Below are 16,126 nucleotides of genomic sequence, written 5' to 3'. Positions count from 1 at the left end.
TCCACTACAGTGTCCCTCATAGCCTCAGTCGCTTTGGAACATTATGAAATCAAATCATGTAGTTCAAGGTAAGGAAGTACTTTTGGAGAGAGGCAAATGGTTGTTGGCACCAGGCGCGCTGCGAGGCTGTTTCCTTCATTGCCGGCACATATTTCAAAGCAGAAACACACTACGCCGAAGAGCAATCCTCCAATGGACCACGCGTTGCCCTGTGTGTGGCGAGAGAATTGTGCCGGAAGGGGACTTGCAGCATTCCGAGAGCGCATCAACGCAGCCCGAATTAACCGGACAGCTGCGCGGCACAAATGGATTTTAATCTTGATTATCCCAAGTCCACAGCTTTACCGACAACATAGTGGAAATTGGAGTATTTTCGCGATGAGGAAACAGAGGATCGAACGATGCGGGATATTTTACTTTCGCCGTCTAATATGAGGGGACTTGCTAATTGAGAATACAAATCTGACTGATGAGCGGCTATCATGTACAAAGAACGCGTAAAACAAGCTGCACAAAAAATTCTCATATCACGTTGAGAGTGCTGGTGCAGAAGCTCATCTGAAGCAGGTCAGTGAAATGAATTGTGTGAAGACAAATTCGACAAGCAAGAGAATCAGAAAAAAAATATCTTTAAGAACTAAAGACGCGACATTTTAAAAAAAGTCCTGTTGCGAGCAGCGGCAGCTAAAAAGAGACATGGAAAAAATATTGCAGTTGAATGATAAGTCCCAAAAGTGCTCAGAACAGCATCTGGAACGGTGCCGAGAGGGACTTCTGTGCATAAATTGTCTTTCTCATGAAAATGACCGATATTGCTTAAATCATGGTATACCATAGAACATATACTGTAACACGTTCAATCATGGTATAAACACGGCCTACATATTTGCGCTTTGCGACATTTATATGTAAATAAAGATGTAATATATTATATTGATGCGTAATCAAATATTTAAAATATTTATTTATGCTGCATCTCATTTTATTTGTGTATATGCCACTAGTGTTGTTGACCATACTGCACTTTTGCTCGTTTTTCGTTGTTGCGTTGATGTATTCTTTCCGTTCATGCAATTAACACCTCTTACAATAAAGCTCTTTGAACGCCAAGAACATTGCAAGCCAGTGTGCTAGTTTGGGATTACAGTAATTTCTCCTACAAGCAGCAACAGCGTTGTTACCTTTTTTTTTAAGTAGAGGGGAGGGACAGGCGGCATTTTCAAGCGCATAGCGAAAATGGAATAAAAACTTCCTGTGAATAACGCAATAATTTTTTGTGTCAACAGAATCGTGCTTTCTCTGTCGATTCTTTCGCTTTGCGTACGGTCTTCCCCGCTGATTTCTTTTTCAGTCAATTCATTACATAACTCCACCCTCGCTACATACAGGAAACACAGCAGTAAAACTTCTTTGCTTTGGTATATGGGGGAGTGCCGATGAAGCTATATTTTACGCTAGACATTAAAAGTAGGACACCAAGAAAAGCACTCTGATTAGACTACGATAGAGGAGGTTTGCAGCCAGACTTCAGGCACTCAGTGAAAACACGGCTCATGCAAAACAGCTTTCTGCATGCAATGAAGACACTCTGCGGTGCACTGCAGCAAACATGACATTCACTACGTTTCTTCTATTGGATAGAGGGCACCCATGCAATGAAACTTTGATCTGTTTACATTATAAGAACTATGCACTGGAGTGCGCGCTATAAAACAAGCCATTCGACAATTTTAGTTAACCGGAGCGACGGCCCCGCTCCGCTCAGGCAGACCAGCGGGAACACAACTGCGCATGCGCAGCCCACTTGGCCCTGAGCGGGCTACCGGAGTGCACCTCCCGTTCCGCTCGCTGACGACCTTAGTCGAGCGAACCTAGCGAGGCGGCTCTCGGCAGTGGAGCAAGATGGCTGCCCCCAGCGAGGCAAGCACGCAGACTTCGTCGTCGACTTTTTCCGTCAGCGGTGCTAATTCGCCTTTGGCATCGTCTTTGTAGATGTAGCAAATGTAGAAGATGCACGTAAATACGTACAGTAGCCCGCGAAATCAACGCCAACGTCGGGAAAAGCAAGTACAACCTTGGCTACAGCTGATGTTGGCTTGCTTTGGATATCGAGAAGACCCGGCCTGTCGAAGTACATCAATATATTGCTGAGAATCTTTGCAGTGTTTGTTCATTCTTCAAATCTGCCGCCACGCAACATTATCTCTTTTTTTGCGACGCAAGACGCGACTAGATTTATCTCGATTGATCGCATCCAGGCAGAGCTGATCCTGCGTTGTTACAGAATGTTCTAGTAATTTTGCACGCTTTATCTCGAAAGTTCGCTATAAGCTTTAAATTGAGCACGGCCGACAGCGGCGGGCATTCTGTTCGATGACCACCGAGCACGCTTGTTGCTACGGCTGCGCCGAGTGATTCGGTACATTCTGGGCGCAAGTCAGTCCAAATAAAGAGTTTTGTATAGACACCATTTTCGCAGTCTTTATGCTCTCCGGACTGCAGTCACCACTTCGTGACATCTGGTGGAGGTGCAGGGTAGCCTTTCATGTTCCGGATGCCCCTCCAAGGCATGACACCAGCCCTCTGCGCTCCGCACCGGAGGACAAGCCAACAGTTAACCGAGCCAGCAGACGTCTTCAGGGAGACAAGCCTGAGTTCGGGACCCTGCCGGACCACACCCGACAACAAAAAATGACGCTGCTACGAGCACCTCAACCTCGCCAAAGATGTTGACCCCAAACATACTGCAGCAGCTGCGGGTGCCGCCAGCATATAGTGGATCCCTAGGCGAAGACCCCGAAGAATGGTTGGAACAATTTGAGCGCGTCGCATGATTCAACAAATGGGAGGATGCGGGAAAAAATTGAACACGTATTCTTCTCACTGGAGGACTAAGCACGTACGTGGTACGAAAACCACGAATCGTCCCTAACGAACTGGGATCCATTCAAGACAGAACTTTTCAAGGTATTCACCAGTGTCGTGAGGAAAGAAAAAGCCGAACTACTACTCGAGTCCAGGATCAAGCTTCCTAACCAGCCCGTACGCGATTATGTTGAAGAAATGAAGCGCCTCTTTCACCGCGCAGACCCCGAGATGACCGAGGAAAAGAAAGTTGTTTTTAATGCGCGGCGTAAAAGGACAACTCTGGAAGCCTCGTTCGCCAGCCGTCAAAAACAGTCGACGAATTCATGGAAGAAGCCTGCACGATAGAGAAGACCGTCGACGTCCGGACTCGGCAGTACAACCGCCCTTCCTGTCTGTGCAATCCGTCCGGACACGGCGACCACCACCAGCGACCACTTGCGGGAAGTGATCCACGAAATCGTCCGCGAGGAGTTACGCCGATTACTGCCATCCTCGCCACAGCCGGAAGCAGCGAATCTGATGGATGTGGTACAGGAAGAAGTTCAACAAGCACTTGGCACCCCAACGGCCACAGAACCCACAGAACATACGCCGCTGCAGTACGCACTCCTCAGCCCCAACGACGACCCCTGCGTCCTCTCTGACATGAACAACGTTTTCCCGAATGGCGCCTTCCTGCCGCGCCTGCATAGCCTATGAGCGACGCTCAGGCCTCAAGGAATGCGACGCCTGGAGGATTTCTGACAACCGGCCGTTGTGCTTCTATTGCGGTGAGGCCGTCCATATTTTTCGTCACGGCCCGTACCGACGCATGGGTCTTCGAGGATTTGCCGTTGACGCCCCACAACCACACTTCGGACAACGTCCGCAGGAAATCGACGAGTATCTCCGTCGAGAGGAGTACAAGCCGAACCGCCTTTCGCGCTCACCATCGCCGTCGACCTCGTCGCCACGCAGCAGCTACGCAACCGCGGTACGAGGAAGCTCTCCCAGCCACCGTAGGGGAAACTAAAGAGAGCAACATCTGGAGGTGAGGTTGCTCACGAGCGAAACGCCGAAGATCCTCCACCACCACGCCCCTTGAAGACGCTGCACCCGCTACGCCGCATGACTACGCTACACTCGCTGCACCGACACCGCACAAAAGGACAACCCCGACCATGACGCGAACGGCCTTCATAACGACGCCGCCACCCAGAGCAGCTTCGACGACACATCCCACGCGCGATTCTCATACGCGACGACGCCGTGACCCGACGCCGAGGGCGACGTGCAATGCAAGAGCCAGGGCATACGAACTAGAAGTGAATATCGACGGCCGGAAAGTTACCGCTCTAGTCGACACGGGAGCCGATTACTCGGGGAAGAATGGAACATTCGCTGCGCAGCTGAGGAAAGTTATGGGACGGCCCACAAATTCGCACCGCAGGGGGCCACCTAACTACGCCATCTCGCTGCTGAAGAGCCTGTTCATGCTGCTCGAGGTGCAGGTCTAGCTTTCATGGTGCGCGCATCGATGGACGTATTTGTTTTGTAGGTGTTTGCAGCGCACACACGGACGGACAGAAAAGGGAACGAACACAGCGCTGTGTTTCGTTCCCTTTTCTGTCCGTCCGTGTTTCGTGTGCGCTGCAAACACCTACAGCATGAAAAACCAACTAGCCCAAGAAAAGACGATTCTGACCTTTATTTGTTTTGTTGCAATTGGACTCCTTCGCTCGAAAACTCGGTACTAAAGAGGCGGTTCTCGCTGTTGAAGCGCCCGTTCATGCTGCTCGTGGTGCAGGTCTCGCTTTAATGGCGCGCGCATCGCTGGACGTATTTGTTTTGTTGAAATTGGACTCCTTCGCTCAAAAACTCGGTACTAAAGAGGAGGTTCTCGCTGTTCACGCGCCCGTTCATGCTGCTCGTGGTGCAGGTCCAGCTTTCATGGTGCGCGCATCGCTGGACGTATTTGTTTTGTTGATATTGGACTCCTTCGCTCAAAACCTCGGTACTAAAGAGGCGGTTCTCGCTGTTGAAGCGCCCGTTCATGCTGCTCGTTGTGCAGGTCTAGCTTTCATGGTGCGCGCATCGCTGGACGTAATTGTTTTGTTGCAATTGGACTCCTTCGCTCAAAAACTCGGTACTAAAGAGGCGGTTCTCGCTGTCCAAGCGCCCGTTCATGCTGCTCGTAGGGCAGGTCTAGCTTTCATGGTGCGCGCAACGCTGGACGTATTTGTTTTGTTGCAACTGGACTCCTTCGCTCAAAAACTCGATACTAAAGTGGCAGTTCTCGCGGTTCAAGCGCCCGTTCAAGCTGCTCGTGGTGCAGGTCTAGCTTTCATGGTGCGCGCATCGCTGGACGTATTTGTTTTGTTGCGGTTGGACTCCTTCGCTCAAAAACTTGGTACTAAAGAGGCGGCTCTCGCAGTTCTAGCGCCCGTTCATGCTGCTCGTGGTACAGGTCCAGCTTTCATGGTGCGCGCATCGCTGGACGTATTTGTTTTGTGGCAATTGGTCTCCTTCGCTCAAAAACTTGGTACTAAAGAGGCGGTTCTTGCTGTTCTGGCGCCCGTTCATGCTGCTAGTGGTGCAGGTCCAGCTTTCATGGTGCGCGCATCGCTGGACGTATTTGTTTTGTTGAAATTCGACTCCCTCGCTGAAGAACTCGGTACTAAAGAGGTGGTTCTCGCTGTTCAAGCGCGCGTTCATGCTGCTCGTGGTGCAGGCCTAGATTTCATGGTGCGCGCATCGCTGGACGTATTTGTTTTATTGCAATTGGACTGCTTCGCTCAAAAAGTTGGTACTAACGAGGCGGTTCTCGCAGTTCTAGCGCCCGTTCATGCTGCTCGTGGTGCAGATCTAGCTTTCATGGTGCGCGCATCGCTGGACGTATTTGTTTTGTTGAAATTCGACTCCTTCGCTCAAGAACTCGGTACTAAAGAGGTGGTTCTCGCTGTTCAAGCGCGCGTTCATGCTGCTCGTGGTGCAGGTCTAGCTTTCATGGTGCGCGCATCGCTGGACGTATTTGTTTTGTTGCAATTGGACTCCTTCGCTCAAAAACTCGGTACAAAAGAGGCGGTTCTCGCTGTTCAAGCGCCCGTTCATGCTGCTCGTGGTGCAGGTCTAGCTTTCATGGTGCGCGCAACGCTGGACGTATTTGTTTTGTCGCAATTGGACTCCTTCGCTCAAAAACTCGGTACTAAAGAGGCGGTTCTCGCTGTTCAAGCGCCCGTTCATGCTGCTCGTATTGCAGGTCTAGCTTTCATGGTGCGCGCAAGGCTGGACGTATTTGTTTTGTTGCAATTGGAATCCTTCGCTCAAAAACTTGGTACTAAAGAGGCGGTTCTTGCTGTTCTGGCGCCCGTTCATGCTGCTAGTGGTGCAGGTCCAGCTTTCATGGTGCGCGCATCGCTGGACGTATTTGTTTTTTGAAATTCGACTCCCTCGCTGAAGAACTCGGTACTAAAGAGGTGGTTCTCGCTGTTCAAGCGCGCGTTCATGCTGCTCGTGGTGCAGGCCTAGATTTCATGGTGCGCGCATCGCTGGACGTATTTGTTTTGTTGCAATTGGACTCCTTCGCTCAAAAACTCGGTACAAAAGAGGCGGTTCTCGCTGTTCAAGCGCCCGTTCATGCTGCTCGTGGTGCAGGTCTAGCTTTCATGGTGCGCGCAACGCTGGACGTATTTGTTTTGTCGCAATTGGACTCCTTCGCTCAAAAACTCGGTACTAAAGAGGCGGTTCTCGCTGTTCAAGCGCCCGTTCATGCTGCTCGTAGTGCAGGTCTAGCTTTCATGGTGCGCGCAAGGCTGGACGTATTTGTTTTGTTGCAATTGGAATCCTTCGCTCAAAAACTCGGTACTAAAGAGGCGGTTCTCGCTGTTCAAGCGCCTGTTCATGCTGCTCGTGGTGCAGGTCTAGCTTTCATGGTGCGCGCATCGCTGGACGTATTTGTTTTGCTGCAATGGGACTCCTTCGCTCAAAAACTGGGTACTAAAGGGGCGGTTCTCGCTGTTCAAGCGCCCGTTCATGCTGCTCGTGGTGCAGGTCTAGCTTTCATGGTACGCACACCGCTAGACGTATTTGTTTTGTTGCAATTGGATTCCTTCGCTCAAAAACTCGGTACTAAAGAGGCGGTTCTCGCTGTTCAAGAACCCGTTCATTCTGCTCGTGGTGCAGGTCCAGCTTTCATGGTGCGCGCATCGCCGGACGTATTTGTTTTGTTGCAATTGGACACGTTCGCTCAAAAACTCTGTACTAAAGAGGCGGTTCTCGAGAATCAAGAGCCCGTTCATGCTGCTCGTAGTGCAGGTCTAGCTTTCATGGTGCGCGCGACGCTGGACGTATTTGTTTTGTTGCAATTGGACTCCTTCGCTCAAAAACTCGGTATAAAGAGGCGGTTCTCGCTGTTCAAGCGCCCGTTCATGCTGCTCGTAGTGCAGGTCTAGCTTTCATGGTGCGCGCAACGCTGGACGTATTTGTTTTGTTGCAATTGGACTCCTTCGCTCAAAAACTCGATACTAGAGTGGCAGTTCTCGCTGTTCAAGCGCCCGTTCAAGCTGCTCGTGGTGCAGGTCTAGCTTTCAAGGTGCGCGCATCACTGGACGTATTTGTTTTGTTGCGGTTGGACTCCTTCGCTTAAAAACCCGGTACTAAAGAGGCGGCTCTCGCAGTTCTAGCGCCCGTTCATGCTGCTCGTGGTACAGGTCCAGCTTTCATGGTGCGCGCATCGCTGGACGTATTTGTTTAGTGGCAATTGGTCTCCTTCGCTCAAAAACTTGGTACTAAAGAGGCGGTTCTTGCTGTTCTGGCGCCCGTTCATGCTGCTAGTGGTGCAGGTCCAGCTTTCATGGTGCGCGCATCGCTGGACGTAATTGTTTTGTTGAAATTCGACTCCCTCGCTCAAGAACTCGGTACTAAAGAGGTGGTTCTCGCTGTTCAAGCGCGCGTTCATGCTGCTCGTGGTGCAGGCCTATATTTCATGGTGCGCGCATCGCTGGACGTATTTGTTTTATTGCAATTGGACTGCTTCGCTCAAAAAGTTGGTACTAACGAGGCGGTTCTCGCAGTTCTAGCGCCCGTTCATGCTGCTCGTGGTGCAGATCTAGCTTTCATGGTGCGCGCATCGCTGGACGTATTTGTTTTGTTGAAATTCGACTCCTTCGCTCAAGAACTCGGTACTAAAGAGGCGGTTCTCGCTGTTCAAGCGCCCGTTCATGCTGCTCGTGGCGCAGGTCCAGCTTTCTTGGTGAGCGCACCGCTGGACGAATTTGTTTTTTTGCAATTGGACTCCTTCGCTCAAAAACTTGGTACTAACGAGGCGGTTCTCGCAGTCTAGCGCCCGTTCATGCTGCTCGTGGTGCAGATCTAGCTTTCATAGTGCGCGCATCGCTGGACGTATTTGTTTTGTTGCAATTGGACTCCTTCGCTCAAAAACTCGGTACTAAAGAGGCGGTTCTCGCTGTTCAAGCGCCCGTTCGTGCTGCTCATGGTGCAGGTCTAGTTTTCATGGTGCGCGCAACGCTGGACGTATTTGTTTGGATGCAATTTGACTCCTTGGCTCAAAAACTCGGTACTAAACAGGCAGTTCTCGCTGTTCAAGTGCCCGTTCATGCTGCTGGGGGTGCAGGTCCAGCTTTCTTGGTGCGCGCAACGCTGGACGTATTTGTTTTGTTGCAATTGGACTCCTTCGCTTAAAAACTCGGTACTAAAGAGGCGGTCCTCGCTGTTCAAGCGCCCGTTCATGCTACTTGTGGTGCAGGTCTAGCTTTCAAGTTGCGCGCATCGTTGGACGTATTTGTTTGGATGCAATTTGACTCCTTGGCTCAAAAACTCGGTACTAAACAGGCAGTTCTCGCTGTTCAAGTGCCCGTTCATGCTGCTGGGGGTGCAGGTCCAGCTTTCTTGGTGCGCGCAACGCTGGACGTATTTGTTTTGTTGCAGCTGTACTCCTTCGCTCAAAAACTCGGTACTAAAGAGGCGGTTCTCGCTGATCAAGCGCCCGTTCATGCTGCTCGTAGTGCAGGTCTAGCTTTCATGGTGCGCGCAAGGCTGGACGTATTTGTTTTGTTGCAATTGGACTCCTCCGGTCAAAAACTCGATACTAAAGTGGCAGTTCTCGCTGTTCAAGCGCCCGTTCAAGCTGCTCGTGGTGCAGGTCTAGCTTTCAAGGTGCGCGCATCGCTGGACGTATTTGTTTTGTTGCGGTTGGACTCCTTCCCTTAAAAACCCGGTACTAACCAGGCGGCTCTCGCAATTCTAGCGCCCGTTCATGCTGCTCGTGGTACAGGTCCAGCTTTCATGGTGCGCGCATCGCTGGACGTATTTGTTTTGTTGCAATTGGACCCCTTCGCTCAAAAACTCGGTACTAAAGAGGCGGTTCTCGTTGTTCTGCGCCCGTTCATGCTGCTAGTGGTGCAGGTCTAGCTTTCATGGTGCGCGCATCGCTGGACGTATTTGTTTTGTTGCAGTTGGACTTCTTCGCTTAAACACTCGGTACTAAAGAGGCGGTTCTCGCTGTTCTGGCGCCCGTTCATGCTGCTAGTGGTGCAGGTCCAGCTTTCATGGTGCGCGCATCCCTGGACGTATTTGTTTTGTTGAAATTCGAGTCCTGCGCTCAAAAACTCGGTACTAAAGAGGCGGTTCTCGCTGTTCAAGCGCCCGTTCATGCTGCTCGTAGTGCAGGTCTAGCTTTCATGGTGCGGGCAAGGCTGGACGTATTTGTTTTGTTGCAATTGGAATCCTTCGCTCAAAAACTCGGTACTAAAGAGCCGGTTCTCGCTGTTCAAGCGCCTGTTCATGCTGCTCGTGGTGCAGGTCTAGCTTTCATGGAGCGCGCATCGCTGGACGTATTTGTTTTGTTGCAATTGGACTCCTTCGCTCAAAAACTCGATACTAGAGTGGCAGTTCTCGCTGTTCAAGCGCCCGTTCAAGCTGCTCGTGGTGCAGGTCTAGCTTTCAAGGTGCGCGCATCACTGGACGTATTTGTTTTGTTGCAATTGGATTCCTTCGCTCAAAAACTCGGTACTAAAGAGGCGGTTCTGGCTGTTCAAGAACCCGTTCATTCTGCTCGTGGTGCAGGTCCAGCTTTCATGGTGCGCGCATCGCCGGACGTATTTGTTTTGTTGCAATTGGACACGTTCGCTCAAAAACTCTGTACTAAAGAGGCGGTTCTCGAGGTTCAAGAGCCCGTTCATGCTGCTTGTAGTGCAGGTCCAGCTTTCTTGGTGCGCGCAACGCTGGACGTAATTGTTTTGTTGCAATTGGACTCCTTCGCTCAAAATCTCGGTACTAAAGAGGCGGTTCTCGCTGTTCAAGCGCCCGTTCATGCTGCTCGTAGTGCAGGTCTAGCTTTCATGGTGCGCGCAACGCTGGACGTATTTGTTTTGTTGCAATTGGACTCCGTCGCTCAAAAACTCGATACTAAAGTGGCGGTTATCGCTGTTCAAGCGCCCGTTCAAGCTGCTCGTAGTGCAGGTCTAGCTTTCATGGTGCGCGCAACGCTGGACGTATTTGTTTTGTTGCGATTCGACTCCTTCGCTCAAAAACTCGGTACTAAAGAGGCGGTTCTCGCTGTTCAAGCGCCCGTTCATGCTGCTCGTAGTGCAGGTCTTGCTTTCATGGTGCGGGCAAGGCTGGACGTATTTGTTTTGTTGCAATTGGACTCCTTCGGTCAAAAACTCGATACTAAAGTGGCAGTTCTCGCTGTTCAAGCGCCCGTTCAAGCTGCTCGTGGTGCAGGTCTAGATTTCAAGGTGCGCGCATCGCTGGACATATTTCTTTTGTTGCGGTTTGACTCCTTCGCTTAAAAACCCGGAAATAACCAGGCGGCTCTCGCAGTTCTAGCGCCCGTTCATGCTGCTCGTGGTACAGGTCCAGCTTTCATGGTGCGCGCATCGCTGGACGTATTTGTTTTGTGGCAATTGGTCTCCTTCGCTCAAAAACTCGGTACTAAAGAGGCGGTTCTTGCTGTTCTGGCGCCCGTTCATGATGCTAGTGGTGCAGGTCCAGCTTTCTTGGTGCGCGCATCGCTGGACGTATTTGTTTTGTTGCAATTGGACTCCTTCGCTCAAAAACTCGGTACTAAAGAGGCGGTTCTCGCTGTTCAAGTGCCCGTTCATGCTGCTCGTAGTGCAGGTCTAGCTTTCATGGTGCGCGCAACGCTGGACGTATTTGTTTTGTTGCAATTGGATTCCGTCGCTCAAAAACTCGATACTAAAGTGGCGTTTCTCGCTGTTCAAGCGCCCGTTCAAGCTGCTCGTGGTGCAGGTCTAGCTTTCATGGTACGCACACCGCTAGACGTATTCGTTTTGTTGCAATTGGACTCCTTCGCTCAAAAACTCGGTACTAAAGAGGCAGTTCTCGCTGTTCAAGCGCCCGTTTATGCTGCTCGTGGTGCAGGTCCAGCTTTCTTGGTGCGCGCATCGCCGGACGTATTTGTTTTGTTGCAATTGGACACGTTCGCTCAAAAACTCGGTACTAAAGAGGCGGTTCTCGAGGTTCAAGAGCCCGTTCATGCTGCTCGTAGTGCAGGTCTAGCTTTCATGGTGCGCGCAACGCTGGACGTATTTGTTTTGTTGCAATTGGACTCCTTCGCTCAAAAACTCGGTAATAAAGAGGCGGTTCTCGCTGTTCAAGCGCCCGTTCATGCTGCTCGTAGTGCAGGTCTAGCTTTCATGGTGCGCGCAAGGCTAGACGTATTTGTTTTGTTGCAATTGGACTCCTTCGGTCAAAAACTCGATACTAAAGTGGCAGTTCTCGCTGTTCAAGCGCCCGTTCAAGTTGCTCGTGGTGCAGGTCTAGATTTCAAGGTGCGCGCATCGCTGGACGTATTTGTTTTGTTGCAATTGGACTCCTTCGCTCAAAAACTCGGTACTAAAGAGGCGGTTCTCGTTGTTCTGCGCCCGTTCATGCTGCTAGTGGTGCAGTTCTAGCTTTCATGGTGCGCGCATCGCTGGACGTATTTGTTTTGTTGCAGTTGGACTTCTTCGCTTAAAAACTCGATACTAAAGAGGCGGTTCTCGCTGTTCTGGCGCCCGTTCATGCTGCTAGTGGTGCAGGTCCAGCTTTCATGGTGCGCGCATCCCTGGACGTATTTGTTTTGTTGAAATTCGACTCCTTCGCTCAAAAACTCGGTACTGAAGAGGTGGTTCTCGCTGTTCAAGTGCGCGTTCATGCTGCTCGTGGTGCAGGTCTAGATTTCATGGTGCGCGCAACGCTGGACGTATTTGTTTTGTTGCAATTGGACTGCTTCGCTCAAAAAGTTGGTACTAACGAGGCGGTTCTCGCTATTCAAGCGCCTGTTCATGCTGCTCGTGGTGCAAGTCTAGCTTTCATGGTGCGCGCAACGCTGGACGTATTTGTATTGTTGCAATTGGACTCCTTCGCTCAAAAACTCGGTACAAAAGAGGCGGTTCTCGCTGTTCAAGCGCCCGTTCATGCTGCTCGTGGTGCAGGTCTAGCTTTCATTGTGCGCGCAACGCTGGACGTATTTGTTTTGTTGCAATTGGATTCCTTCGCTCAAAAACTCGGTACTAAAGAGGCGGTTCTCACTGTTCAAGCGCCCGTTCATGCTGCTCGTAGTGCAGGTCTAGCTTTCATGGTGCGCGCAAGGCTGGACGTATTTGTTTTGTTGCAATTGGAATCCTTCGCTCAAAAACTCGGTACTAAAGAGGCGGTTCTCGCTGTTCAAGCGCCTGTTCATGCTGCTCGTGGTGCAGGTCTAGCTTTCATGGTGCGCGCATCGCTTGACGTATATGTTTTGTTTCAATGGGACTCCTTCGCTCAAAAACTGGGTACTAAAGGGGCCGTTCTCGCTGTTCAAGCGCCCGTTCATGCTGCTCGTGGTGCAGGTCTAGCTTTCATGGTACGCACACCGCTAGACGTATTTGTTTTGTTGCAATTGGATTCCTTCGCTAAAAACCTCGGTACTAAAGAGGCGGTTCTCGCTGTTCAAGAGCCCGCAAATGCTGCTCGTGGTGCAGGTCTAGCTTTCATGGTGCGCGCATCGCTGGACGTATTTGTTTTGTTGCAATTGGAATCCTTCGCTCAAAAACTCGGTACTAAAGAGGCGGTTCTCGCTGTTCAAGCGCCCGCTCGTGCTGCTCATGGTGCAGGTCTAGTTTTCATGGTGCGCGCAACGCTGGACGTATTTGTTTTGTTGCAATTGGACTCCTTCGCTCAAAAACTCGGTACTAAAGAGGCGGTCCTCGCTGTTCAAGCGCCCGTTCATGCTATTTGTGGTGCAGGTCTAGCTTTCAAGTTGCGCGCATCGCTGGACGTATTTATTTGGTTGCAATTTGACTCCTTGGCTCAAAAACTCGGTACTAAAGAGGCAGTTCTCGCTGTTCAAGTGCCCGTTCGTGCTGCTCGTGGTGCAGGTCAAGCTTTCATGGTGGGCGCATCGCTGGACGTATTTGTTTTGTTGCAATTCGACTCCTTGGCTCAAATAATCGGTACTAAAGAGGCGGTTCTCGCTGTTCAAGCGCCCGTTTATGCTGCTCGTGGTGCAGGTCTAGCTTTCATGGTGCGCACACCGCTGGAGGTATTTGTTTTGTTGCAATTGAACTCCTTCGCTCAAAAACTCTGTACTAACGAGGCGGTTCTCGCTGTCTAGCGCCCGTTCATGCTGCTCGTGGTGCAGATCTAGCTTTCATAGTGCGCGCTTCGCTGGACGTATTTGTTTTGCTGCAATTGGACTCCTTCGCTCAAAAACTCGGTACTAAAGAGGCGGTTCTCGCTGTTCAAGCGCCCGTTCGTGCTGCTCATGGTGCAGGTCTAGTTTTCATGGTGCGCGCAACGCTGGACGTATTTGTTTGGTTGCAATTTGACTCCTTGGCTCAAAAACTCGGTACTAAAGAGGCAGTTCTCGCTGTTCAAGTGCCCGTTCGTGCTGCTCGTGGTGCAGGTCAAGCTTTCATGGTGGGCGCCTCGCTGGACGTATTTGTTTTGTTGCAATTCGACTCCTTGGCTCAAATAATCGGTACTAAAGAGGCGGTTCTCGCTGTTCAAGCGCCCGTTCATGCTATTTGTGGTGCAGGTCTAGCTTTCAAGTTGCGCGCATCGCTGGACGTATTTATTTGGTTGCAATTTGACTCCTTGGCTCAAAAACTCGGTACTAAAGAGGCAGTTCTCGCTGTTCAAGTGCCCGTTCGTGCTGCTCGTGGTGCAGGTCAAGCTTTCATGGTGGGCGCATCGCTGGACGTATTTGTTTTGTTGCAATTCGACTCCTTGGCTCAAATAATCGGTACTAAAGAGGCGGTTCTCGCTGTTCAAGCGCCCGTTCATGCTGCTCGTGGTGCAGGTCTAGCTTTCATGGTACGCACACCGCTAGACGTATTTGTTTTGTTGCAATTGGATTCCTTCGCTAAAAACCTCGGTACTAAAGAGGCGGTTCTCGCTGTTCAAGAGCCCGCAAATGCTGCTCGTGGTGCAGGTCTAGCTTTCATGGTGCGCGCATCGCTGGACGTATTTGTTTTGTTGCAATTGGAATCCTTCGCTCAAAAACTCGGTACTAAAGAGGCGGTTCTCGCTGTTCAAGCGCCCGTTCGTGCTGCTCATGGCGCAGGTCTAGTTTTCATGGTGCGCGCAACGCTGGACGTATTTGTTTTGTTGCAATTGGACTCCTTCGCTCAAAAACTCGGTACTAAAGAGGCGGTCCTCGCTGTTCAAGCGCCCGTTCATGCTATTTGTGGTGCAGGTCTAGCTTTCAAGTTGCGCGCATCGCTGGACGTATTTATTTGGTTGCAATTTGACTCCTTGGCTCAAAAACTCGGTACTAAAGAGGCAGTTCTCGCTGTTCAAGTGCCCGTTCGTGCTGCTCGTGGTGCAGGTCCAGCTTTCTTGGTGCGCGCAACGCTGGACGTATTTGTTTTGTTGCAATTGGATTCCGTCGCTCAAAGACTCGATACTAAAGTGGCGTTTCTCGCTGTTCAAGCGCCCGTTAAAGCTGCTCGTGGTGCAGGTCTAGCTTTCATGGTACGCACACCGCTAGACGTATTCGTTTTGTTGCAATTGGACTCCTTCGCTCAAAAACTCGGTACTAAAGAGGCAGTTCTCGCTGTTCAAGCGCCCGTTTATGCTGCTCGTGGTGCAGGTCTAGCTTTCAGGGTGCGCGCATCGCTGGACGTATTTGTTTTGTTGCAATTGGACTCCTTCGCTTAAAAACTTGGTACTAAAGAGGCGGTTCTCGCTGTTCAAGAACCCGTTCATTCTGCTCGTGGTGCAGGTCCAGCTTTCATGGTGCGCGCATCGCCGGACGTATTTGTTTTGTTGCAATTGGACACGTTCGCTCAAAAACTCGGTACTAAAGAGGCGGTTCTCGAGGTTCAAGAGCCCGTTCATGCTGCTCGTAGTGCAGGTCTAGCTTTCATGGTGCGCGCAACGCTGGACGTATTTGTTTTGTTGCAATTGGACTCCTTCGCTCAAAAACTCGCTAATAAAGAGGCGGTTCTCGCTGTTCAAGCGCCCGTTCATGCTGCTCGTAGTGCAGGTCTAGCTTTCATGGTGCGCGCAAGGCTAGACGTATTTGTTTTGTTGCAATTGGACTCCTTCGGTCAAAAACTCGATACTAAAGTGGCAGTTCTCGCTGTTCAAGCGCCCGTTCAAGCTGCTCGTGGTGCAGGTCTAGATTTCAAGGTGCGCGCATCGCTGGACGTATTTGTTTTGTTGCAATTGGACTCCTTCGCTCAAAAACTCGGTACTAAAGAGGCGGTTCTCGTTGTTCTGCGCCCGTTCATGCTGCTAGTGGTGCAGGTCTAGCTTTCGTGGTGCGCGCATCGCTGGACGTATTTGTTTTGTTGCAGTTGGACTTCTTCGCTTAAAAACTCGGTACTAAAGAGGCGGTTCTCGCTGTTCTGGCGCCCGTTCATGCTGCTAGTGGTGCAGGTCCAGCTTTCATGGTGCGCGCATCCCTGGACGTATTTGTTTTGTTGAAATTCGACTCCTTCGCTCAAAAACTCGGTACTGAAGAGGTGGTTCTCGCTGCTCAAGTGCGCGTTCATGCTGCTCGTGGTGCAGGTCTAGATTTCATGGTGCGCGCATCGCTGGACGTATTTGTTTTGTTGCAATTGGATTCCGTCGCTCAAAAACTCGATACTAAAGTGGCGTTTCTCGCTGTTCAAGCGCCCGTTCAAGCTGCTCGTGGTGCAGGTCTAGCTTTCATGGTACGCACACCGCTAGACGTATTCGTTTTGTTGCAATTGGACTCCTTCGCTCAAAAACTGGGTACTAAAGGGGCCGTTCTCGCTGTTCAAGCGCCCGTTCATGCTGCTCGTGG

This window comes from Amblyomma americanum, chromosome 6 (genome assembly GCF_052857255.1).
Source record: "Amblyomma americanum isolate KBUSLIRL-KWMA chromosome 6, ASM5285725v1, whole genome shotgun sequence".
In the NCBI taxonomy this organism is placed as follows: domain Eukaryota; kingdom Metazoa; phylum Arthropoda; class Arachnida; order Ixodida; family Ixodidae; genus Amblyomma; species Amblyomma americanum.
This window is presented reverse-complemented; position numbering follows the sequence as displayed.